A 26,781-nucleotide genomic window follows, 5' to 3' on the forward strand; every position below is an offset into this window, starting at 1 on the left:
TGCCTTTCCAGGTACCTCTCAGCCTATGCATTCGGTCTACACAGTGAAGTGCTATCATCGGGAACAGTTTTATCTGTTTTTCTGAGCACTGTCAGAAATGCATCATTTTGCTTTTTACTGATTCATTTCTTAATTTATAACTAGCTTTAAAATGTTAAGGAAACTTCATTTGATTTTTTTTTAAAAATTGAGAACAAAAATGAATTCATTTCTATTCCCAAGAAGGGCTCAGTCTTTGTTAGGGCACAGGCGATCCAGGATTGTGTCACCTTTTAAAGATGCTGTTACAGTTGCTGGTAGACCCAGATAATGGCCCCAATGTAATTAATCCCAGGCTCCCATATTGAATTAAATCTGCTTTGGGTTATTTAGGTCACATACTGCATAAATGCCCTCTCTGTGTCATTTCTCTGTAAAGAGTGAGTGTGTTTCAGTTTTCTCTATAATATACATTTATTTTTGGAGCTCATTAAACAGGTTAGGAAATTTAAATAGGTCTAGCCAGTAGACAGAAGCTAAAGCTGAAGTTAGAAATACTCTCTGTGGTATTATCTAACACAAGATGAGGGTCGTTTTTTAACTCTTGGTTGCTACCTACAAAGACACTAAAAGTGCTGTTTGAAAAGCAGGTCTTAGAATCAGGTCTATACTTTTTAATATATTTAGATATTGCTTCAGAATATTAGTTTTGGTTTAAAAGCAAAACTCATAATACGTAGTGAATGCAATATACCGTTTTGTCCAGGTGGAGATGGGGGTAAGAAAACTCTAATTTATATAGTATAGTCCAATTTGTCCTCCCCACCACCTCTCTCAAACTCCCTTTTGCTGCAAATACATGGTTGTGATCTCTCCTTAGTCTTAAATTGGTTTGCACTTTTCTAAAGTCTAAGTTTGCTCCTAGAAAATAAACCAGGTGCTTGGAGGTTTATGATTTCATTGCATTTCAGTAAAGATGCTATATGAATTCATTTGATTATACAGAATGGTACAGTAAATCAGTGCCTCTGTATGGGAAGTGGCTTCCTTGTGTTTTGAAAAAGTTAATCCCTCAGTGCCTTATTCATGTCCTAAGAGGGACTGGGGGTACTAGGAGAAATATGCCAGAATGATCAAGACCAGAGGACTTCTTTTATTTCACTGTACAAGAGAAGTAATGTATTCATCCATTGAAGAACTGAGTCCTCTGTATGGGTACTTTTAAAAACCACAGTTTCATCTGTTAAAACTTCAAAATGTTAATGATAGCTTAAAATAGTAAAAATGGAGCAATTTCTAAAGAACTGAGAATTACTAATCCAATAACTGGAAGTACAGGGGCCCTCAGAGTTTAGCTTGTTGAGATAAGCTGGAAGATTTTAAATATGCATTTTCTCAATATTCAAAATATCCTCATTAAGAAATTCTAGTTTTGTTTTTTTTTTAAGTACTAGACTCCTAAATATTTTATTGTACTTCACTTACTCTCATTTCAGCAACAAGCTGTAATCTTAAAACCTGGAAAACAACCTTATTCTTAAGAATCCAGGAAGTGGAGCGCTTCAAGGAGAGATAGCAGGGGGCATGCTAGGAATTAAAAAAAAGATAGAAACTATCTTTAATATGCTTTTTTGAGAGGAAGAGGTGATCCATGGTAGGGCTATTTTTAAGTATACAGGGGATTTTTGCAGAAATTGAAAACTTTATCCTTGTCCAAAGGAAGAAACAGTAGTGTATTTGCATGACCTTGAAGACTGATGTTTTGAGCCATTACTTACTCCAGCAGCTGTGGCAATGCCCTTTTGTATGATACAAAATAAAGAAGCAGAATATAATAGGGAAAGTGAATTCTTGAGAAAGTCTGCTATGTGGATACAGCTTCAGCTTCCCTACAATGTTAACTATTTCAATATGGTAGTGGTGATACCCTCCCTACAATTTGGCTGTGAAATTTGGGCCAATAATAGATATTGTGACCCATTTGGGGACAACTTTAATCAACATCACTTGTGAGCCATGACTAGCACAAGCAGCAAGACAAGATCAGTGATAATATACTGGATAGAAACCAGGTATTTATGACCAAATCTCTGCTGAATAAATATAAGGACAATTGACCTGTATGTCTACATATTACAGAGAAAGGAACGCTGATGTGAGACATTTGCCCACCCATCAATTAATATTATGGGTTTATGGTATGCTAAGCATTGTCCTAATCCTCTGGGTGGCTTAAAAGACAGCTCTTGTTCCTGTGGATCTTAAAAATCTAGTAGGAGCGACTAAACATTGCATTTGATAAGGATCAAAGGAAACCACAAATTTAAAGAGCAAACTAGCTATGTATTAAACAGGGTTTGGTTTTAAAAGAGTGTGTGCTATGGATTAGACAAGGAAAGCAAAGGGAAGACACAGCAAATAGCACAGGCAGGCAAGTGGAATGGTGGATGTTAAATATAAATAACTTGAGACATCCTCAGATGCAACGTCAAAACTGTTGCAAAGTCCCCAACTTGTAGAAAGAACAGTGGAACCACAGGTGAACCAAGAGTGCAGAAGTCAGGAGAACTTCCTGGTGAAACCATCCCCAGGGATGCAGCTGCAGCAACAGGGAGGTCGTTTTTTCGCTCACCATCTAGTGAGACCAAGCGCATCCTGTTTCCGTGGGGATAAGAACTGTGAAGCAGCCGTCTTGAACTTAAAAAACAAAACAAAACAAAAACCTCTAGGTTATATATCAACTTATTTTTAGCAATGACATTTTTCTGCTCAATTCTTGAAACTTTCAGGCTGGTGGATAATTGAATTTGGTTGGCCCAGAGAAAACTTTGCGGATATGAGTTTGAATGAAAATTTAAGCATTCTGACTTACAACATGCAAGGCACTGAAAGAAATAGTTTTTCTCACACGGGCTTCTTCTCTTAGGGATCCTGGGATTTCTACTACTCTATGTTAATAGCCAACATGACAGTTTTCCCCTCTTTACTCTCAAATGATTTTCTTGGATACAAAAATGGTATACAATATCAGGTAATTACTTCCAGCCCCTGTCAGCTGCATTTTCAGATGCAAAGCCTTTGGAGCTCTCATAAATCTTCAGAGAAACGCTGCTTTTGTGCTGTGACTGATTGTGTCTGCTATGTAAAATATTGTTTCCTTTTGAGGTTTTGAGAGGTATATTCTTTGGAGAGCCTCGGTATCAAGATTAAGCAGAGCTTATAGCACTTTGTAAGCTCACACCCAAGGGATCTCTGAGAGTTCATTTTTAGTATTTTAGAAGAAAACAACAGCAACCACCTTGACTGTGTACTAGACCGGAAATATCACTGACATCTAAATATACATATATAATAACACACACATTCTAAAATGTGTTCCATGCACTGTGGATAAATAAAATCCATCCATTTTTGTGAGTGCTAATTACTTCAATTCTAAACCCTAAATTGAGCAAGATAACTTACAAACATATTCATTCATTTAACAAATGTTTACTAAGCATCTATTGTGTGTCGGGTCTTCTTTTAGGCACTGGGAGACACAAGTCCCATCCTTCATGTAGCTGATGTTAAAGTCTGTGACTTATATCCTGTTCATGTAGTTTAGATTACTAGGAGAGGCTAGCTGGCAAGCTTTTTAAGATAGACTTAAATAAATAATTTCTAATACTATATAATCTGCCTTTATTATGTATTTTTGTTTGGAGTTTATCTTCATGCTACAAGTAAAAGACCAGTTCCCCACCTGTTGCAGCATGTAAAGACTATCTGATATTTCACAATTAAGTTAATACCAAATTCTTTCAGATCTGATAGCTTTGTTTACCTTGACTGCTAGAATAAAGTAATTGCTAACAGTTATGCTTGAAACAAAACAGGTTCCTCTAGTTCCAAATAATAACTAAGAGTATTCTCCATTGTTGATGGTATCTGTTTTATACAATGTATTTTAAAAAAAGTGTTTTTTAAACTGGTTATAGTTTCACAAAACTACTATAATGACTAAGACATTTGTAGGTCTTTTTAGCATCATTTTTTTTTTTTCCCATAATGAATTAGCTCTTTTTGACTGGTGAAGGATTCATTTTCATGATGTCAGACCACTGGATGGAATTTTGAGTTCTGGGAACTTTAAAAGGCTCATTATGTGATATATAGCATTCAAATCTAATTTGAGAGAAAATGCTTGACTAGGGTCCATTTCCTGAGCGTGTTTTTGTAAATAGATGCACATTTGGAATGTATACAGTATTTAAAATTTTATAGCCTATGTATTTCCCTCCCCACCAAAATCCAAATATTTTAGGGTACTTAAAATAAACTCATGAATATATGATCATTACAAATAAAACCAGAAAAATTAGAAATCATTCAATGAAAAAAAGAAAATAAATTACTATAAAAGAGATAAGATCATTCCTAAGCATTGAACTTAACATTGAGCTTCCTGGCCACCAAGGCCATGGCAGGATGAAGTCTACTGTTCTCATTTTTAGATGAAAGAAGGTAGAAAACACTTCTAATACTGAATCCTAGATGATTTTAGCATACAGCTATTTATGTAAAGAGGAATAAAATAATGAACAAGTTCTCCAAAAGAGGCTTTGAAAAAGTATCAAAATTTCTTCTTGGTTCTTGTATCAAATTTAGTGGAAGTATTGGAACATTATATTATGGGAAAAGAATCGACTTTAGGACAATAAAGTATTTACTTAGATATGCATATTACTGATAACCTCTATTGAAGCAGGAATACAGGTTAAAGCAGTTGAAGAAATGAGGATTAGCTTATCTCTGTTAAATTAAAGAAGGAGGCCAATAGATTGAGGGGGCTCTAATGCCATGGCGGCTACATAAGCCAACCCAAATCTAAGCCTGTAAATGCCTCAAGTTTATGAAATCAAAAAGCTAAGGACAACCAATCACAAATAGCCAACGAAGTTTTAAACTATAGCCAATCGAATAATTTCCTTTCTTTGCTTCTGCACTTTCTTTACATAAGTCTTTCCCTGGCTCTTGTTTATGGAGTGCTCCTAACCACTTGTGATTTGACACCCCCCTGACTTGAGTCAATTTTTGCCCACGTAAACTCTTAAAATTTTTAATATGCCTCAATTTATCTTTTAACATCCCCTACAGTTTTATTCAAATGTTATATCAGCTGTGCTTTGGACTAGAATAGATGCCTGTCCATTCAACGCTACATTGTAAACAGCAGGAGCAAATGTCTCACTACCTACTTGGATTCCTGGGACCTGGGAAAGGCTGATACCCTTCACAGGATACTCTCCAAGCGATAGCTTCATTCCAGCCAAAAGCCCAGTGGATGTGAACAAGAAGGTAGGGAGATATGAAATGGGAGTGGCTCCTCTGAGTCTTCATCAGTGTGGTCTCAGGAAAAGAGAATTTTCCCCTTCTAATTAGAGGGCTCCCCATCACAGCCTGGCTTCTGTGAGGGAGGGCATGGTATATGAACTTCATAAACTCAGTGTAAAAAAAAAAACAAAACAACTTTTATCTTGAAACTCTGTAAACAAGGAAGTCTAGAATTAATACCCAGGCAGCTTTTTTTTTTTTTTTTTTTTTTTTTTTGGTGGTGTAATAAAATTATGAAGGTCAGCTTTTCTAAATTAATCATCTGTTTGTTAATTTTTCCTTTTTTTCACTTTCTGGTGCTAGATCTTATTTTCTTAGGGTACTGACCTTTTTCTTTTGCACTCATGTTACTCCATGTCCTCCAAGAAGCAAATACCAATACCAGATTAAACATGCTAGAAATATATTCAGGGGAACTTCCAATGAGAGAAAAGGGGAGGGAGCTGGGAGAGGCTTGGTCTGACCTTGGGTGAAGAAGAAAGGAAGGAAGGAAGAAAGGATGGGAGGGAGGGAGGGAGGGAGAGAAGAGAGAAGTATTGATTCTAGATGGGCCTTGCAGTTCTAAAGAAAGTTCATCATCGTCATCTGGTAGGTCTTGAGCCAGAGTCTCTACTGTGAGAGGAATTTCTGGTCTCCCAGGAGCAGACCTGGCTTAGTATTGCTGCCACACTCAGTGACTGGCTGGAGGCCAGTGGGAAGGCGTGGCCCTATGAGAATTCAGCAAAGCTTAGCAGCTGGGTCCATTAGTTAGTTATACTCTCAGTAGTCAGAGATCCAAAGGACCTTGGAAATCTCATGGCCACCAAAACGATGTACATATAATGGCCTTAATTTACCTTGACCAGAGTTAATCATCCTACTTTCTATTTTTATCTATTTAATATATAATAATAACAATCACTTTTTGAATATTCACCATGTGGCAGACACTACTAGAATCTTTACATGCATTATGTTATTTCACCGTCACAAACACCCTGTTATTATTCCCATTTTACAGAAGATTGCCTAATGAGTTTCTTGCATGGACCGGCTGTGATGGATTATTACATCATCTTCATTAAACTGAGAACTATGTTTCCCAGAATCCCCTCACCTATCTGGTCCCCCTACCTGTAGAGTTAGCCAAAAGAAGAACCTGCAAGAGGTTTGAAAATTGGAAGTGATGCAGCAGACATTACTTTGAAAGTTATTCTGCAGCCAGATGAGATGATGGACAGATGAAGCTGTGATCAGTGGGTTCCAAGGTGTCTTCGTTCTCCTCTGCTCTGCCAGCTGTTCTACTTGCAGCTTACTGGCCCTGAAGATCAACAGTGACCTCATGTATACCCCAAAACACTTGGCTGTGGACCCACAGAGCTGGTTGTCCTCCACAGAAAGAACAACTCTCCATAAAGCTCCCCATGGAATCCCCTTTTATGGTTCTAATTTAGGAATGGGATGTACTTGGCTTCTCAGACTGACTACTTGCTACCTTCTCTGATCTTCTAAAATCTCCCTTCCAGACTTTTACTTCCCCAGCCCCTCCCACAGTTGTAAAGTCTATTTCTTATAATAAATTCCTTTTGCCAGAACACATAGTGACTCTCCTCCCCTGTCTGAACACTGACTGATAGAGTAACGGTGCAATAAACATCTATTGAAAGAATGGGCAAGTTAAGCCTAGCCTAGGGATTGAGGTCTACACAGACAGCCTTCAGAGTCCAATGTCCTGTGTTTTGGATTAAAGCAAGCATGATCCATCTGTCTCAAATACACAAGAAGAAAATTTGACCAGAAGTTATTGAGATTAAAGTAACTCACTTGTAGTTTTCCAAGTGTTTTAACAGTATCTGCCACATGGTGAATATTCAAAAAGTTATTATTATTATTATATTTTAAATAGATAAACATCCTACAGTGTGTGATTTGTGGGGCAAAAATTTTGTCCAAAAAATTAAATAAATATGAACACCTACAAATGTACCTCATTGGGATCACAGATTTTTGTGTCCTAAAAAGCAGAGGATAACACTTTAGTCAAGAAAATTTAAGAGCAGGCATTATCTACCAGTCAAGCCCCTAATATTAAATAATTTCTAATGTGTCTAAAATTCCCTGCAAAATACATCTTCAAGATACTGAATGGTGCTAATTTAATATTACTCTCTGAATATATAAAATTGAATCTTAAAAAATATCTTCCAAAAATTATGGCTTTGCCATAATTTATATCAAACTTTTTTCTGAGAGTAATTTTATGAGACACTTTACCTCTTTTATGCTTTTCAGCTTTAATTTTGAACAACAGAGAATCAAATATGGAAAAAATATGTCACCAATGGTGCTATTACACCAACCTGGGGAAAAAAATATAGGTCCATAATTATAGTTGTACACAGTTCCTTTCTGTGCTTGCTCTGTTTGTCCATTTTGGTTTTGGCACAAATGTATCCTTCCATATGCTTCTGTATGGTAGTTGTGCCAGCTGATGTTCTATTTGGTTCAGGGGATGGGGGGATGGGGCAGGAAGAGCAGAGAGGACCTCCGTCCTCTTTCTTGCTTTTTCTCTCAGCACTGTCTGTCCTCAGTTATCTACCCGCAGAGTGACTCTTTATTCCCACTCCTTTTGGCACTTCCAAAATAAGTTTCATCACATGCCTTAGAGAAACCAGCACCAGCCAAGGGGGACTCCCGATCAGAGGTCTGGGCCTCCACTCTGTGAGGCCCCACCTCTAAGCTGCTACTCTGGTAACTTCTATCTTTTCCCTTCTGTTCCCAGAGCTCTTGGGGTAGTAGTTGTTTATCCTTATTAACTCTAGGTTCACCCCAGTGTTCCCTTTTTGCTCTGAAGGCCCCCAAAGCCTACGTCATCATTCCCTGCATTAAATCTTCCTTGTTGAAACTCTTGATGTGAATTCTGTTTTACTCATTGGACTCTGTTACCATCACTATTACATGGCTTCTAGCAAGTAAAGGCAGGCTTATATTTTCTTCCTTGCCTTTTTCTTCCCCTCAAGTATTTAGAGTGTTTCTAATGTATGTCATAAATGTCCTCAAGAAACATCCTATCAGCCACTCTGGGGCATCTGCAGTGTTTTTCTTCTTCCCAGTTCCTTATGATGTCTACTGCTTAGGCCTTGAAAGCTATGAAACTTAGGTCCTGCTGATAGGCATTGAAGGTGAGGTTCTCCCTGCAGATCCAAATATGACAAGCCATTCTACTCATTCTGCCCCTCAGTCTACTGTGCCGACCCCTTGCTCCAAAAATATCCATCATAATATAACCTCCACTCTCTAGGGCTGCTTTCTTTGATGTACATTAAAAGTTACTTTTGTGTTGGGCTCTCAGTATCTTTTAGACATGTAGGGAATAGCTTCCACTTTTACAGTCCATTTCATGGGGCTGAGCTGCAAGGTAATCTGTGTTACTGATAGAGGGAATTGCTTAGAATTACCCACGTCCCCACAGAGGCAAAGAGGCTCCACCCCCATGCCTGCCCAACTTCAACCAGAGTATCATCTGCTTTATCTGTTTTATTTTCCTTTCCTCTGAAGATTTCATTTGTACAAAGGAGTCTTCTGGGGCTTCCCTGGTGGCGCAGTGGTTAGAAATCCGCCTGCCAATGCAGGGGACACGGGTTCGTGCCCCGGTCCGGGAAGATCCCACATGCCGCGGAGCAACTGGGCCCGTGAGCCACAACTACTGAGCCTGCGCGTCTGGAGCCTGTGCTCCGCAACGGGAGAGGCCGCGACAGTGAGAGGCCCGTGCACCGCGATGAAGAGTGGGCCCCGCTCGCCGCAACTGGAGAAAGCCCTTGCACAGAAACTAAGACCCAACACATCCACAAATAAATAAATAATAAATAAATTTATTAAAAAAAAAAAAAAAAAAAGGAGTCTTCTGCTACAAAAAGCTTTTCAAAACTGCTAGCATAGAACCTCTTGGTATGTCCAGACTTACCTAAATCCAATGGTGAAAATACCTAAGTTTTAATCTAGGACCACCGCTACAAATGTAAAAAATATTTGCATGGCATGTGATTCTTAGGATTCAACATAAAAATTTCTCCCAAGTTTTAGAACATTTAAAAAGAATGAATTTCTCCCTTATTTTTTGAAAAATATTGCTGTGTGTACATGATCTTCAAGGAAACTCAAGGCCTACATTCCTTGAAATTGTATTTGTGGATCCAAAGAACTTACTAGAAAAATTGTAGTAGTTACACTTAGTGCTTTGTAGGCACTAAGTACAAGAACTTCCATCAATGAAAAAGATCATAAATCAGAACCCCTGGATTTCACTAAACAAGAGAAAATTAAGAAATGTGTTGAGCTTCAGAGATTTCTAAGAAAACATTATACTTTGCATTAATATGCATTAGTTCCAAGGAGTAAATGAAAACTGCATATGAAAGGGATTTGAAAGTTAAAAAGTACTAACAAAAGTAAGGTGTGGATATTTGTAATGCTCTTCTCAATAAAAGAGAATACCTGGGAAAATATTTGAAAAGGTAAAAAACAAAAGAAAGGTTAATGAAAATACAAAATTTAAAAGAAATCAGAACTCTATATAGGAGGAAGCCATATGAAAACAGGATTTTTTAAGACTGGCTTATTTCTGTCAAAGTGATAAATTCACTGTATGCTAGTGTTTATTAGTTAAAACAAGCAAAATGTGGGAAAATATTAGTCTTTAAAAACTGATCCATTTACTTGTGATAGTTGCAGTAATTTCTCTGTGGTTCCATAGATTTCTCAGAATTTTTTTCCAAAGGAAAATGGTTCTTAATAGGCATTTCTGTAGAATTTTTGGATGTGTTGTATCCTGATGTAGTTTGGAATGGATTGCTCTAATGTAGATTTTTCTCTCACATGGTGTCCAAGTTAATCTCAAAGGTAGCTTGATGGTTTTCACGTATATATTCAGTTAGGCTAAATATTCTTTATTTCTTATGATGTGACTTTTAATTGGTAAATAACAGTTTACTCATACTCATATTTAGTTTTCTTATTTATGATCCATTTAATCCAGTAGGAATAAATGAGACTATTATTAGGCTTAGTGACTATTCCTTGACACTTGTAGACAGACATGTATTATTTGGGGATTTTCTGCATGAGTTCAACGTTGACCCTTTATGCTTTAACACAGTCTACATCTTAACAGCACCATAGAGACATGGTGAGTATTTTTGATCTCTAGATTGATAGGACAATAATTTTCAATGACTTTATAATACTTTTGAAGAAGTTGGACATATCTTCCATCATGATAACAGAAAGATCAACTCTCTCCCATCCTTGTGAAGAAAGAGGTTTTTTTTGACTCAGACACCACACCATTCCAGTCAACTGGCCCTGTTATTCAATTTCTAGCAGAAAAGATGGCCTAATATTAACTATCCTAAAGCCAAAACAAAATTTTTGAAAGATCTCTAATTAACTAGCTGTAGCTAATGACTCTGTGGCAAAAACTGCTAGTTTTCCCCAAAATAGGCATTCTCCCCTATTCTTTTAATAATAGCAACTGGAATTTTAGGTGATCACATGGATGCCCAGAATAAAGATTTCATTTCTCATCCTCCCTTGGAGCTAAGTATAAATATTTAGTTAAGCTCTAGTCCAGAGGATATGAGTAAAGTAATGGGCAACTTCTAGGTCTGGCCTATAAAAGAGTACATTGTACATTTTCTTCTTCTTCCCTTCCCACTAGCTGGGATGTGGATCTGGTGGTGAGTGCTAGAGCAGCCATGTTCAGCCATGAGATATATGCCACATGTTAATAAAGATGGAAAGTTCTTTATCCAGTTCTGAACTACTTTTATGTGAACTAAGAGAGGAATAAGCTTCAATCGCATTTAGGTAACTGTTATTTTGGCCTTTGTTACCACATTCAAACAAGTATCCTAACTCATAAAACCCCAAGTACATAAAAATCTTACACTAGGCTATTGAATAGAGTGTGTAATTCTAGCTCAACTACCTATTACCAATATGAATTTGAGCAAATTACTGAAAGTCTCTTATCCTCAGCTTCCCTTCCCTTCTATAGAATGTAGGTTGCTATGAGGATTAATATAGTTAATCCATGTAAGCCTTCAAAAATATTAGCTAGTATATTAGAGCAGTACGTCAACCCATTAAGTTATATATATGTATTTTTGGCAAATAACTATTTCAAGAGTTTCTTTGGAAGTTACATCACTAGTTAAACTAAATTAGTTATATGTCATAAGGGCACGTCAGTGAGATCTTTCGAAGCTCATATGGGTATTTGTTACCATCCACAAATTTCCTAGGTTAAATTTTTCTATGGTATAGTACTTAGTGATCTTTATTACTTTTTGGTTGTCAGTTGGATGGGATTCTAGAATTTATTTTTAAGTAAAAACCTTAACTTTATCCATAGGGACATCTTATTTCATTTCCATTAAAAGGTAGGTAGACCTTATATTGAAGCCTGTGTCCTGGAGGCTCTATAATTTTCATTCAAATTTGTCAACCCTCTTTCCAGCTTGAATTCTATGGACCTGGAACAGATGTCTAGAATGTATGCATGCTAGTGACATTTTAAAGATTATTTCTTTAAACCATGCCCACCAAAAAATTCTCAATAGTTTTGCTGCAAGAAGCAATAGTCAGTAATCTTTGAGCATACCTATCAGATACAGGGTTCTTGGGGTTCCCTAATTACACTGGATTAGCTTTTCTAAAAGTTCTGAAAGTGGGTCCAAAAACTAAAGGTGTTATACAAAAGGATGTTTTCCTGATCAAATAAATTTAGGAAATGCTAAGTTAAACACGGTTAAGCAGGTTTCTTTTCTGCAGGAGTCCCATGAAGACTTTAATATGATAAACGTGTGTCATAAATCTCTAGGAGAGAGCACGGATTGAAGCATTTTCCAAACTTACTTGGTAAAGTAGCTCTTGTTTTCATAAAGCATTACATAGACCCTTTATGAAACCCTAGTCTGGAAATGTTAATTCTGTGATTGACTTAGGCAGGGCCTTGGAGAGCTGAATGGGTTCTCTGTTGGCATAACCATCCCATCAGATTAAATCATTAGTCAAATGCTTTCTTGCCCCTATACCTTCCTCCTTTAAGCGCTTTAGACACTATGCATTAAAATAATGACTATTTCTAGGGCCTGTCCTCAGGCCCGACTTAAGCTTTCTCTTTCTCTGCTGAATCTTGCCACTGAGGTCCCTCTAGGCCTAATAGCCAAGAACTTTAATTTTCTTCAGGGCTTATGCACTTGCTCTGAATTCATCATGTTACTAATGTGGCTTGTGGATGACCTGCCTGGTAATTTTATTGACTGAACCCATTTTTTTCCTCACAAGTTATCATGAGTATTCAGATTCTCTTCAATGTTCAAAGTTGCCACAAGGAACCTGAAAACTAGGATTCGAAATGCATGCATCCTAGATACTATAACTAAATAAACTACAAATTTCATTAACACTCAGAAGAAATTTGAATCAGGACATTGTTGGCTGTATTATTGATACAATATGCAAGAAGGTGTGTGAGGGAGTGGGTAGACTACTTTGAAGACTTGGGTTGTTATTGTTTTGTATTGTTTAATGGGATGATTGCAGTCTTGTACAGGCCTGTAACCAAGACACACTTCACTCAGTGAAAGATTTCCATCAATAACACAGAGATGAAAGCTGCTGTTAAAGTCTGTTATCTGGGCAAACCTTTGGCTAAAGATGCAAGAATCCATTTTAATAGCCTAGTTCCAGTCATTACTTAATAATACTCTAGGTCCAAGGGGAGGTGGCCCAATGTAGTAATTACAGTGAGCTAGGCCTATACATCTGACAGTGATACTAAGCTTGCACTCCAGCTGTAACTTTTTCAAAGTGTGTGACTTTGAGTAAGTTACTTAAACTCTTAAACCCCTAAGTACCTCATCTATAAAATGAGGCTAATAGTAGAATCTAATTCATAGAGTTGGTGTGAGGATTGAGAGGGTTTTTATACTGAGCTTGCCTGTGGGTTGATAAATATGACCCCAGCATTAATACATACAGGTAATATTTAATAAATATGACCACCCACACATGCTCACATGCATGCACTCCTGCAAAAATGCAAGACCCCAGCCTTGTTGATGTAGTAGCATGTTCCTTTTGTCATTTGTTCTACCAAATGATATACTTGGCCATAGGCTCTTATCCACTATTCTCGTCATGTTAGTTGTAGTACATAATGTAGTCTGAGTTTCAGCTTTGAAGAAGGTAGGACAACAGTCCACACATCTGCAGCAAATGTCAGCTGTCTATGAACCTTGCTGAAGGCTGTGGAGCGTCTGAGGGAAGTTTGAGGTAGATAATCAGTCTTTTGAAAGAGAGAAATTTAATTACCCAAAAGGGACTGAGGAGAGGGTGTCAAAAGCCGTTGGCTGAGAGGAAGAATTTCCAACATCTCAGGAGCAGCAGGTAGAGTCCAGACTCCAGCAGTGGTTGAGGGGCAAGGGGTGAAGTGGGGACAGAGTTGGCGAGAGCTAGGAGAGAGAGAGAGAGCCAGAAAATTACAGCTGCACCTATCATTTAAGAGATAACCCTTCCTCTCCATCTCCTTTTCCCGTTGATGTGAACCTTGAGGGGTCTGATGCAGCAGCTAGTGAAGTGAGGAAAAAAAGTCTACCCTTCTGGTCCTATCCACCACCCCAAGGAAGGCTTCCAAACATGAAGCAAACTTGTGGGAAAGGGAGTGTTGACCAAGGACAGTACGTTTTGTATTGAATGAATAATACTGGAATTAGTCTGTTATGTTAGATGAGACTGGACTTTTTTTTATTACATACACTAGACTGTTCTTGTCATTAACACAGTTAATAAAATCTAAGGATTTTCATATTTCATTCAGGGGCAGGAGTAGAGTAAGTCCAAAAGCACAGTTTGAAAGAGACAATGGAAGAAAGACTAAAGTTCTTTGTATTTAGTGTTCCCTGTTGAATTCATCTGGTTCGATAAAATACTTACTTATCTGAGGATTGTATAAATGTTTTGTTTTTTTATTTAAAAGTGCACTCTGCACTTACGAAGCTAATCTAATGAATTAACTTGGTGTCTTTTTTTTATATTACTTTAGTAAAAAGTTGTCCCTACCCAGGGCAAAAAATTGTCCCTACCCAAGGCAAGTGACTGCATCCAGTGCTGTTTTATTTTCTTGTTTTTCTGAAGATGAATAAAAAACCAAGAAACCTTCCTTTTATAGTGTCCTAGTAACTGTAATGAAAAAGCCAAGCATTCATGGCTGAATGAATGCATGAGCAGTAGTTCCTTTACAAGTGAGAGAAAGCAAAGTTTATTCAAGCATGACTGCCACAGTCTCCTTTATATGCTTGCAAAATGTACTGGATAGACACAATGTATTCTGATTGCTAAACCAGGCTGAAGTTGCAGTAGTGTGGGTATGAGTGTTTCCACAGGAAAAAATATAAAACCATTACACAGGATGCTACAGAAACCATGTGGAGTGAAGGAAATGCAAACTTGAGAGCTGTGTCTTTGAAGGTCTGTGCACCTGCTGTGGAGCATAAGTGAGATGGTATGTCATATTTCACACATAGAAAATGATCAAATGGCAGATAGATATCTTTTCTAAAAATGTGTTTTAAAGAAACTGAGAACACTACCTTTTCAGACAGATAAACAGGATATATGGATCTTTGTTTTCTAAAGTAAGAACAACAGATATGGATGGCACAGAAGTTTTAGTAAGCAATGTACAAACTGCGCATGAGGTCAATGGTGAAAGAACTTTTAACTCATGTGTCCGTGTCTGGCACTGTTAGAGACAGAGAGAGTAAAGTGGTTAGCAGCTTCATTCTCAAATCTACCAACACTTATTTATGAAGGGCTGGGACATTTTTAACCTCTGTTCCCCTTCAGCCAATCTATTTTTAATTACCTGGTTTGGGGGAAATTATTAAATTTGTTTATATAACACAAAAGAGGCACCTCATAGTTAAAAACTTAATTTTTCCCTAACATTAGGATTCTACTGTAGAAACGAGAAGGATGAATCGACTTGATTGTCCATTTTATTGTCCCTAAACACAGAGATATCAAATAACAAGTATCAAATAATTTTTGTAAATCTCTCAGAAAGCTGTGACTGAGTCATATCTACTATTTGTAAGTTGCAGTCTACAAATAGACATATACCCTTGAAATCTCTACAGATTAGACTGTGTAATTCTGTTGGATAGGTGGAATAGAAGAGTGATTAAAAGGATGGTCCCTGCTAGAAGTCTGTTTTACTGAAAAGACTCTTTTTTCACTTTGGCTTTTCTTACGAAGCATTGTTTTCATCTCTTCAGGAGAGCTGGCTCTTCACGTCATCCCTCTACCATGTCTCTAAACATGGGGAGGCTGCATTAGGAAAAAAAAAAAAAAAAAGCATGGTCCCTGGAATCATGTAAATGTGCTAGCTATCATATAATACATTTGCAACTTAAGCTCTCTGCATCTTAGTTTATACAGCTGACGTAAGAGCATAATAATAATACATTCCATCAAGGGGTTATTTTGAAGATTATGTAAGATAAGGAAATGATTACATTCTCTCCTGCTTCAATCCCTTTGATGACTTCCAATCACCCTTCTGATAAAATCCCCAAATCTAGACGTGGCCTATACAGTTGTACATAATGTACCTGCCTGTTCCTTCAACTTGTTCTTTCTTCACTGTCTAGCTGAAAGACCCTCTTTCAGTTCCTCAAAAATTCCCGATTTTTGCTAACTCTGAGGTTTTACAAATGTTCTTCTTTGCCTAGAACACACCTCTGTCCTCCCACTCACACACACAGCACACAAGCTCACTCCCACTCAGCCTGTACTTCTCAGTTTAAACGTCACTTGTAAAGAAGAATCTTCTGATTTACCATACAAAACCATTCCTTCCCCTTATTATTCTCTTGCATAGAATCTCATTCGTTCCTAAAACCACAAATGTTGGGGTACTTTGTTTGAAATGAATGGAAAGATAGACAGAAATTAGGCAGAGAAGGAATCAAACATTACTCTTCTTAGCTTTTGACAACATGCCAGGCTCTGGAAGCTATGGATACATTCAAACCTCCCACAGGTTTTACAGCTTGGAAGAGCAACACAGAATTCTGGCTCCCTGTGAGAAAGAGGGAATGAAAGAGCAGGGCTCATGTGGCCATTTCCCCCTTCCAAAAACACCAAATAAATAAGTCATGACACTATCGCAGGGCAGGGTGTGTATGTGGGTGGAGGTAGGGAACTAAGAGGGTTAGAAACTCACTACACAAGAAGGAAAGACTGGGAATAGGGGAAAAGCAGTGCCTGCCTTCTCATTTAAAATGTATTAATTTGACCCATAGGCAATGACCATTTCTGAAGTTAAATACAGACAAATATCAGCAAATTCATATGGTTTAAAGAAAATCATACATGTATAAATTGCATACACATGTAAATATATAAATACAGTATATAAATGTGTAGATATACTAGTAGGATATGTAATATATATATCTATGTATATGTATACTACACATGTAGTGTACTGTACTATATGTTATAAATATATATGTATACATACATTATACTATATATATTTGTATGATTCTTTGGGTAATATCTGCCTCTGCTATCATATAACCTCCAAAAAGATAGTGAAGTAGGTCTACTTTATCTCTGCATCTCTGTAACTCATCACATCTTATAATAAATGGAAAAATTTGTTGAATGAATAATAGTTGCAGGGTGTTTAACATGTTATTTAACTTATTTTAAGAACTCAGTAGATGCTAGCTATTCTGATGATCACACCTGTTACTGCTTTTGCTGATAAAACATTCTTGATGTGTGGGTTATTGACTTTTGATCTGGGCTCTGTATTTCTAAGACTTCCACTTCAGAAATCCATAAGCTTGCCTCCGAGAGTCGCTCATATAGCCTGTCTTTCACTGGTCATGATTTCAGGTAATATCCCATAGTCGCAACTTCTACAGCTCCTAAGTTTTAAACAAGCAGAACTAGGGTGAGGAGAGACTATAACAAATTAGAGAGTGTATTCCTGTCCAAAAATGGCAGTCAGTTTTCCAATCTGTTCACACTTGCTTTGTGGGAATGTGAATTCAGTGTTATCAGACATTCTGATTTTTCAAAAGAAGCTGAAAATCCATATTTTAATGTAAAACCTTCTAAATTTGAGAAACTAATTAAAAATTGCTAAACTCTATGTAGTCAGAAAGATACTCAGACTTCATGCTGCCCGTGGGCAGCTAGTTTGTGACCTCTGCTTTTATGGTAGTTGTCTTGTGGTGAGGTTTTATCAATCCTTTTCTTGTTTTTCATTTACATTTTACATGAATATTAGTCTGTGCTTTTCAAATTGGTCTTGTAACAGTTTAATTTCATTATTTTATAAGGGATCTATTTCTAGCTGTTGCTTGTGTACTTCTACCTCTCTACTTTGCTTCTCTGAATCCCTCCCCACTTCTTTTTTCCTTGATGTCAGAAGAACTCACAAGGTTAATTATCTTATTTATCTTATTTATTTATTTTAAGGGCAGCATTTATAGCACAAAGGAAAAAAATGAAACGATACAGTATTTTCAAGCTATAGCAGAAAGAAATGGAATTTTGTGATGTATTTAGTCAACTCAATTTTAGAAATATTTGAGAAAAATTGACACAACAAAGTGAAAGCAATGATGTTACACTCAGCTGATGTATTTCATGTGCAAATCCACTGAGTGATAGTTAGGATTTCTGGACTTCTCTTAACACTGATTTTTCCTTAAGAAACTTTTTTCCATATAAAAATAAAATTAGATTTTTATGTTAGCAGAGGTAGAAAGTACTGGGTGTTCGCAACTCTGAAATGCAATCTACTTTTGGATACATGATTATTTTCTATACTATGAGAAAAAAAATTCACTATTAAACTATGATATAACACTATTAATTTAAAATTTTTATTATGTATACATATGAAAATGCTCTTTGAGAATTATTTAGACATAGATTTTTATCAAATCTTACACAGCCCTGTTTCTTTGCCTTTCTGCAAAGAAATCTAGTATAATTTTTTTGAAGACATTTCAAATGACAAACTCAACATGTGTAGCACTGTCAGTGCGAGTAACTTCAATGAAGTGTTGACAACATAAACATCTATGATCAAGTCCATGAACGTGTAGGCAATGACAACTATGTTATGACTGCTGCCTGGTCAACAGCAATTCATTTTAAGATGAATTTCCATTTCAGAAGTAGTAAAGTGTATCTGTATCAGTGAAATACTCTAATCTCTAGAGCCTAAATGAGTTTCTGAAATATTAGTTTCATAGGAAAAGTTATGTTCACTTTTTTCTTGATATTATTAGTGGTTTCTGAAAAACTTATATTTTAAAATAAATTATTTCCATAATACCATCAACTTTTAGTCAATAATTGAATATTTTACACTGCTCTTTTGTCTACCTTACAGTAGATATCCACTAAGCTATTTCCTTGTGGTGAGAAAGTTAAAAAAAAACTTTCAAAGCAACTCTTAAAACTTGTAACAAAGTACTGAAAAGAGTCAACCTAATGAATATATAGCATTTCAGTTTAATAAAACAAACATTTATCTAAGGCCTTATGGTAAGTACTTCAGATAATTCAAATATGATTCCAGGTATCCATAATGCAAGGCAGACTGACAAGAATACTATAATAGAGGTAACAGTACTTCAGCTATACAAATATTTAGTAATAAGAAAAATGTCTCAATATCCATAATGCAAAGCCCACTGACAAAGTGCTCCAATAGCAGTAAAAAGAAAGGGTAATGGGAAAATCCAAGAGAGAGTGTTGTATGTGCCTGAATATACTGTACATCATTTTCCCCCCAAAATTAGGCATCAGAAAAAAAGGTCCTTATGGTCAAAACTTTAAAAGTCCTCTCTGAGGCATCATAGCAGAATGCTTAAGGCATAGGCTTTGAATCTACATTAGCTGAGTTCAAATCCTTTCTTCCTTATTTACTACTTGTGAGTTCTTAGATGGAATAATCTTTCTGTGTCTTGGTTTCCTCACTGGCTAAAAAAAGAGATAATGATAGTATCTACCTGTCAACCCTGTTGAGAGAATTGAGTTCATAGAGTGTAACAATGCCTGGAACATAGAACCTATGTATCATAGGATCTCTACCTGCCTGTAATTATTGTACATCAATCTGAACTGCAAACTACAGAACTGTGGGAGTGGGGAGTGTAGCCTAAATCATCCTCAATCAATCCTAGTTTAGGATACATACAGAAGCCATCTGATGAAATTGATTAAAAGGAGATGAAGATATTTAAAACTGATTAAGCAATTATTTATGGGGTGTGACCTCACAATTTTAAGTGTACCATGTTATTGCAAGCATCCTTTTAAAAACCATTTAAAAAATTGGTGAATCATTAGTGTACATATTTGGGATGAATGAGAAAAAAACAACTTCTTAATATAAAGGAAGCAGGAACTTGTGGTTTGTAATAAAATTCCCAATGACAGAATCATAAAAGATTTCAGAAAATTAGGTGCCTTCAAAAATTTAGACAGAAGTGAAAATAATATACTCTGAAAACAAAACACAACACCTGTGATTCAAAGTGAGGCTCCAATGATGAAGTCATTGATGTCAAAGTTGCAAGTTAAAATTTGAATAAAATTATTTTATAAAATATGCATGGGGCTTCCCTGGTGGCGCAGTGGTTGAGAATCTGCCTGCCAATGCAGGGGACACGGGTTCGAGCCCTGGTCTGGGAAGATCCCACATGCCGCGGAGCAACTGGACCCGTGAGCCACAATTGCTGAGCCTGCGCGTCTGGAGCCTGTGCTCCGCAACGAGAGAGGCCGCGATAGTGAGAGGCCCGCGCACCGCGATGAAGAGTGACCCCCACTTGCCGCAACTAGAGAGGGCCCTCGCACAGAAACGAAGACCCAACACGGCCATAAATAAATAAATAAATAAAAATTAAAAAAAAAAATGCATGGAAAAGGCAGTATTTACACATTGATATATAATTTTACTTTTATGAATAGTTTATCTAAAATGATGAACTATAAGTCTATTATAAGTAGACATATGCCTATTTTATCTACATTCCTAAAATTTTATGTTTGGCAAAAGTAATATTGGATTTTCCTTTATAGAAAAATGGAGGGATTACTTTAAATTCTGTTCTGTAATAATTCTGGGTGTCAGAGATTTGGAAAGGCTTGAGAGGGAGGTGGGATTTGAACCTAGTTTTGAAGAATAATTCGACAAAAGAGAATAGAATTAGATGTATTGAGAGACTATTTTCTAAGTGCCTTAGATATGTAATCACATTAAATTCTCACAGGTATTATTATTCCCAGCTTACAGATGGAGAACTTGAGGCTCAGATAAGTTGAATTTGCTCAAAATGCCACAGCCTACACTGATCAGGCTTCGTTTTGAGCACAGGCCTTTGCAATTCCAGCACTGTGTGCTTTCCCTAATAGGCAATCAAGTGCAGAGGATGGTTCCTGGAGAAGACTGGGTTGGAATTCTCTCTGTCTTATGGAATATTTGGTGTAAATCATGCAACATCTTTTTCCTAAGTTTCTCATAGTGGGGATAATAACTCTATCTTTTCAAGGAGCTGCTGAGATTATTATATGAGCTTTTACAAGTAAATTGCTGGGAATAGCAACTGGCACATAAATGCTCTATGGGTGTTCACCTTGATGATGTAAGGAAAAGGGAAGGAGGAAAAGGACGGAGAGGGGAGGAGAGGAGGATGGTTTCTACTCAAATTGCCTCTTTCAGACGCAGAGTGCATTCTGCGTAGGAGAGATGGGCGGAGCAAAGACATAATTTGACAAGGACAGAGCTATCCGTGCTCTCTCACTAAAAATGGAGGAAATAAGGGTTGGAGTGGGTCATTTTGGAATAAATCCAGAAATAAAAATATATGTTCCAAATACATATCTGGAATAAATAAATAGGTGGAAATTAACTGGGACTATATACTCCAATGGCCTTGGCAGTAAACAGATTTCCACACATCAATTCTTATAAAGATGTTTTTCCTGCCTCCTTTTCTCCCTGAATGCCTCACTCTGAGGGCTGCTAAATAAATAATGTATAGCCTACGAATACAGCCTAGATGTGTTCAATTTATCCACTATTTACTATTTAATCTCTTTAAGTCTCAATTAAGCCTATGTTTATAAAACTGGAAAAAGAATTCCAACTCATGGAGTTGTTGTACAACATATATCTTAGGTGTTTGGCTAGAACCTGGTATGATTAGTGCCTCAGACGTCTTTTATTTTCCTTCATATATGAAGGTTCTTAAGATCAGCATACATCTTATAACCAATGAGTACTTTCAATGAGGGAGCATTGTTTTTCTTTCACTTCCCGGAGCTATTATTAAATCATTGGTGTGCCTTAACAGTGCTTAACTTTATTTCCCCTCAGAGAAGACTGTAAATCTAGGGGTCGTGTTGTATTTGCTAACCACTGTATTTTCAAACTATTAAAAAGTAAATGTTCAATAGAATTTTCAAACAATAAATGACAGAATAATAATCAAGGGACTAAGATATTGCTGCAAAGAGACACAAATTCTCAGTTATTTTATAAAATCTACCAAGAGAAGTAACTTGAGGACTCAGCAGCATTCAAGTAACGATGCTTGACGTTCTGAGACATACCATAACTGATGTAAGAATTTTCGTTTATTTATAACCCACCTTGTTCAGAAAAGGATTTAAGATGGCTTACAAAGATAAAAATAAATGACAAGTATGTGAGAACTCCGAGGGAGAGGAAAAAAATAGAAAAAACACAGAGTATGGACTTAACATGAAGTCAAGAAAGAGCCACAAAAATAAAATTCTACAGGAATTAAAAAAAAAAAAAAAGACAATTCTCGAGGTTTGGAAAATGTCAAGAAAACTTTCCTGGTGGAACTAGGGCTTGCTATAAAGTATTTAGTTCAAAAGAAACTGGAGATTTGGTGTCTCTGGAGCATGCTTGCCACAGCTGTCTCGGAGTCTCCCCGGGGGCAGGAGGGTGCTTTTTGATGGGCAGGTGTTTTGGTGAAGATGAGGCCTCCCAAGGGCCTGGGCTCCTGGGAAGCCTCTCACGCTTCGGGCCTCACCAATTATTTCGTTTTCATAATAAGCTCAGCGCTTTCCCTAATTGCTTTACTTCTATCAACAGGTCTAGGGGAAAGATAAGGACATTTCATCTTTTAAGGGAGAGAATTTCAGGCACAGCCTGTAAAAAGATGTTAACTAAAAAATAAGGAGCTGGCCCTTGAACTCACCGGCAGACAAGTGGATTTTATGGACACTTAGGTATTCCGGGGCGCACAAGGGACTTTCTTTTTGGATTCCCGTATTTTCTTGCTGTCTTATTTTTACTTCCAAGGGCAGAGTGTCAAGGTCCAAGTCCAAGGGGAAATGTCTTTCCCGGATCTAACAATCTCAGGTGCCAGAAGGACTAGGGCAAGGTTATCCCTTCCCTCGGAGGTGGGGCGGTGGGGGGGGGGGCGTGGAGACAAGAAAGGGGAATTTAAAAAATCAATGAGGAGGCTGTGTTAGTTCAGATCTAAATGGAAAATCACCTCCACCCCTTAAAGCTCTGTCTGCTTGGTCAAGTTGTTCTGCCCCGCAGACTCCTCAACTAGAATATGGGAATATTAATCCCCTCCTCACAGAGACAACGTGAAGGAGGATCCGACATAATGCATTCAGCCTAATCAGCACGGGGCTTGGTAAATAGATTCCCGGGCCCATCGAATGCAACTTTACGCAGAAGCAGCCTGGGAAAATTAGCGCCCTAGATGAGTCTTAAGTTTGGGAAACGCTGAGGCAACCTGGAAAGTACTTAGTAGAGTAATACGAATAACCAGTGGTGGTGAGGTTCCGCCCATTTGACAACCCACACATCAGTGCGTACCGACCAACCAACTGGCCGGCTGGCCGGAGCCAGGGTAGGGTCACGGGCATCTCCGTTCCAGGAGGGTCATGACCTCGCCGCTTTGGGCTCGGGGACGCGTCCTCGCAGCTTGTCCAACCCCGCCGGGAGCCTCGGGGCCGAGGTGCGCCAGGTGGCGAGAGTGCCAGGCGCGGCCAAGTCGCGGCGGACTGAGTCAGCCACCCAACTATGCTGTGGAACCCGGGAGGCCGGCTCGGCTGCCCGGATCACTGAGCCCCGCTGCCCCCACGCCAGGCGCCTCTCCCCGCCCCCGCTGGCCGGGAGGAAGCGGCCGAGGCGCGGCGCCGAAGCACCTGGGCAGGGCGCGGGCGGCGGGCGCGGCGCTTCCGGAGCTGCGCGCAGGTCCGCGCTCCCCGCCTCCAGGTGCGGCGGCCGCGGCGTGCCGGCGGGAGTGACAGCGCCGCCCGCGCGGCCGCCTCCTGGAAGCAGACGCCGTGCGGGCAGCTGGCGGGGACCGGGAAGGAGGAGGCCCCGCGCCTGGGGCAGACGGGTGAGGGCCGATCGAACCGGCCGGGAGAGAAGCCGGCGCTTCGTCGCGCCTCCCAGGTCCGCTGCCCGCGCGCAGGGCGAGTCCCGAGGGCCGCGGTGGGCTGGTCGGCGGGGCCGCGACCGGGGCGGGAGGACCGTCTCGGGCTGAGCCGGGGCTTTCCGGCACCTTTCCGGGTAAATTTCCAGAGCGCCAAGTGTTCGGCTCCGGTTTCTGCCCCTTGGATTTCGCTCCCGCATGTGGGCGTCTAAAAGGAAACCAGAAGCGGGTAAGTGACACAAAAACTCCGCTTGCTAATGGGAGTTGACTCGGGAGGGTGACAATCCGGTTAGACAACTAGACCCCTTCCTCGAAAAGGAGCTGCCCTTTCTTGAGTTTCAGGTACCATTTTCTCGGTAGAGATAATGAGTTTGCTCGGATCTCCGTGCTCCCCCGCACCCTGCTTGTTCTACACTTTGAGACGGCAGGCCTGTTAATTAACTTTAATTACAATCATTTGTCCTCCACTTGCCTGAACCCAACCTTATACTCGAGAGCTGTCGACAGTGAGTTTACCAGATTGATCTCGTTTACTTTTGGAGACAGAGTCTCCTGGGAGAATGGGTGCCCATCTCATTAAGTAAAGTAAATTCATCCTCGCTTGTTTTCTTAAACATTTCCCTCACCTCCTTGCGGCGATCTGGAGCAATTTTGATTCTGGGGAAGGCTTCCTGAAATCATATTGTGAACTATAACCTTTGATAATTACAGGCAAGTTAGAAGCTAGTTTGTGTGGAATAGTGACATTTTAGGCTGTCGCAAGTTTGTATGGTGACAGCAACTTTTTTTTTTTTTTTTGCAAGCTTGTCCTTGAAGTAGGCTGCTCAGTGGAATATACTCTTTTGGTTAAAAAAAAAAAAAGCGTACTGAAAAGTAAGCTATTTTTAAAAGTACGTTTAATCGGATGTCACTGTGATTACCAATAACAATATTGTACTTACAAGCTCAGTATTGATTTCCCCCCGCACTTAAGCACTCTACACCCAGACGAGTCTATGGAACATTGCCCATAAATAATTGGAAGATGAAGTTATGGCTGTTTTAAAAAGGAAGCTAACTTTTTTAAGGGGGGGAAAAAAAAGAAAAATAGTTTTGAACTCTTAGTTGTGACTTTTATGCCCTTACAAGAGAAATATTGAGGGGAAAATCCTCATGGCATTCCACTGTTTAACTATGTTTAAAAAAGAAAGAAAAAAGTAAAATGGGTCATGGAACTAGGCTAGAGCCTAAAGTGGAAATATCTCCCTGGCTCCTTTTCAAACAGATATTTAACACATACACACTTAAGGTGGGTATTGACACCAAGAGTGTTTTATATAGACTTGATTTGTCAGTACTAAAAGATTTATTTAAATTAAAATGTACCTAGAGGGGAAGTCAAATGACTTGTTAAAACTTATTTATCTGGTCATGTGTGTGTTTGTATTTTTTCCTTCCTCTGTAAGCCTGTCAGATTTTATATGGATTGTCCCTGAAAGGAGAAACGGATGGTACATTTAAAAACACACACATATATATATATGTATTTTTCCTGAGTCTCTTGAATATTAAATTTTTTTTTGAATGAAAGATTCTTTGAATTCTATAGTGCTTCACAGTGTTCAAAAGATTCACACACATGATTTCATATAATCCCATAATAGCCCTTTTTTCCCCCCACCTACTCCTGTATTACCCCTTCCCCTGTCCCTCTCCCCACTGGTAACCACTAGTTTGTTCTCTATATTATCTGTGAATCTGCTTCTAAAAACAAATTCTTAATCATCTAGCATCACTACAACTTTCTAGCAGTGTTTGAGGCTCATAGATATTCAGTGAGTACTTTTCAATTCAACTACTTACTGTGATTAAGTATAGGACTAAGATTATAATGAATTGCAGTTTTCTTGGAACCTCTTACATTAGCGCCATAAGACCATGATGTTTTAAAAACTCACTTAGGACTCTGGGTTGTAAACTTCATGATATTTGAGAAGTTATTTCTTTTTGCTTTGTTTCTTTCTATCCCACCTCCTTGCAACTTTGAGAAAGTTTGATGAAAGATGCTATAAAAATGCTACTTATAAATGACAACCATTGCTTTTAACAAGTGGTTCTTTTAATGTTTTCTTTTAACAAGTGTTTTGGGTTTTTTTTCCCCTTGTTTGTTGACTCATTCATTGAATCCAATTTTTGGACTTTCTAAACTGAGGGGATTTTGGGAATTTTCTGTAAAATATTAGTTAGGTAAAGAACGTCTTATTAATGTTGGAAATATTTCTTATTTTTGACCAAATGTGATTGATGAGAGACTAGAGACTATGAGATGTCTTCTCAATCTTTTCTGTGAAGTCCTAGGCCACTGTAGTTTATCATTTTAGGTTTTTTAAAGTATTGGCCAGATTAAATACATATTATAGCTAAACCTTTTGCTCACTATTTCCTTAATTGAAATAGTGGTCAATGGTATTCTCTTTGCATGATCCTTTCTAATTAGAAATTTGACCTGTGAAATTTTGTTACAGTTTTGACTCAGAACAAACTTACTTCCTTACCCATGTTATAGAGGGAACAAAGGAGTTCGGACATGGATTGGAGTTATCATTTTGAGCAGCTTCAGGGGTAAAAACTACTAGTGAAGAGGTGGGGAGAATTATTTTTCTATGTTATACTATTTGTGTACAAGGTGAATGAGTAGGTGAGGGAATACTCAGGAAGGAACAAAGAAGATAAAAGTAGGATGCAAAAAATGTAGGATAACAAAAAAGGACTTTTGGTTACATTACATAGCTTTAGGAAGAGGAGAGAATGGTTTCATCAGTTTGGAGTTGTTGGAAAGATGATCAGGGAAAGGGAGAAGAGAAGTGTGGTCTCCATGCTGATTATCAGGTGACGGGCTCCTGGGGATGGTCGTGGTGAAAGTAGTTGCCAAGACACT

General features: G+C 38.3%; 1 protein-coding gene across 2 annotated transcripts in view; it reads left to right on the forward strand.

The window, feature by feature from the left end:
• The first annotated feature begins 23,732 nt into the window (after positions 1–23,732).
• The window catches only part of ARAP2 (ArfGAP with RhoGAP domain, ankyrin repeat and PH domain 2), a 216,130-nt gene continuing 213,081 nt past the window's right edge, over positions 23,733–26,781 (forward strand). For both annotated transcript variants that reach the window (XM_059923215.1, XM_059923216.1), the window contains exon 1: positions 23,733–24,093. The gene's annotated coding sequence lies outside the window, so the exon portion shown is untranslated. The remainder of the gene's footprint in view (positions 24,094–26,781) is intronic.

Source organism: Balaenoptera ricei, chromosome 5 (assembly GCF_028023285.1).
Source record: "Balaenoptera ricei isolate mBalRic1 chromosome 5, mBalRic1.hap2, whole genome shotgun sequence".
Taxonomy (NCBI): domain Eukaryota; kingdom Metazoa; phylum Chordata; class Mammalia; order Artiodactyla; family Balaenopteridae; genus Balaenoptera; species Balaenoptera ricei.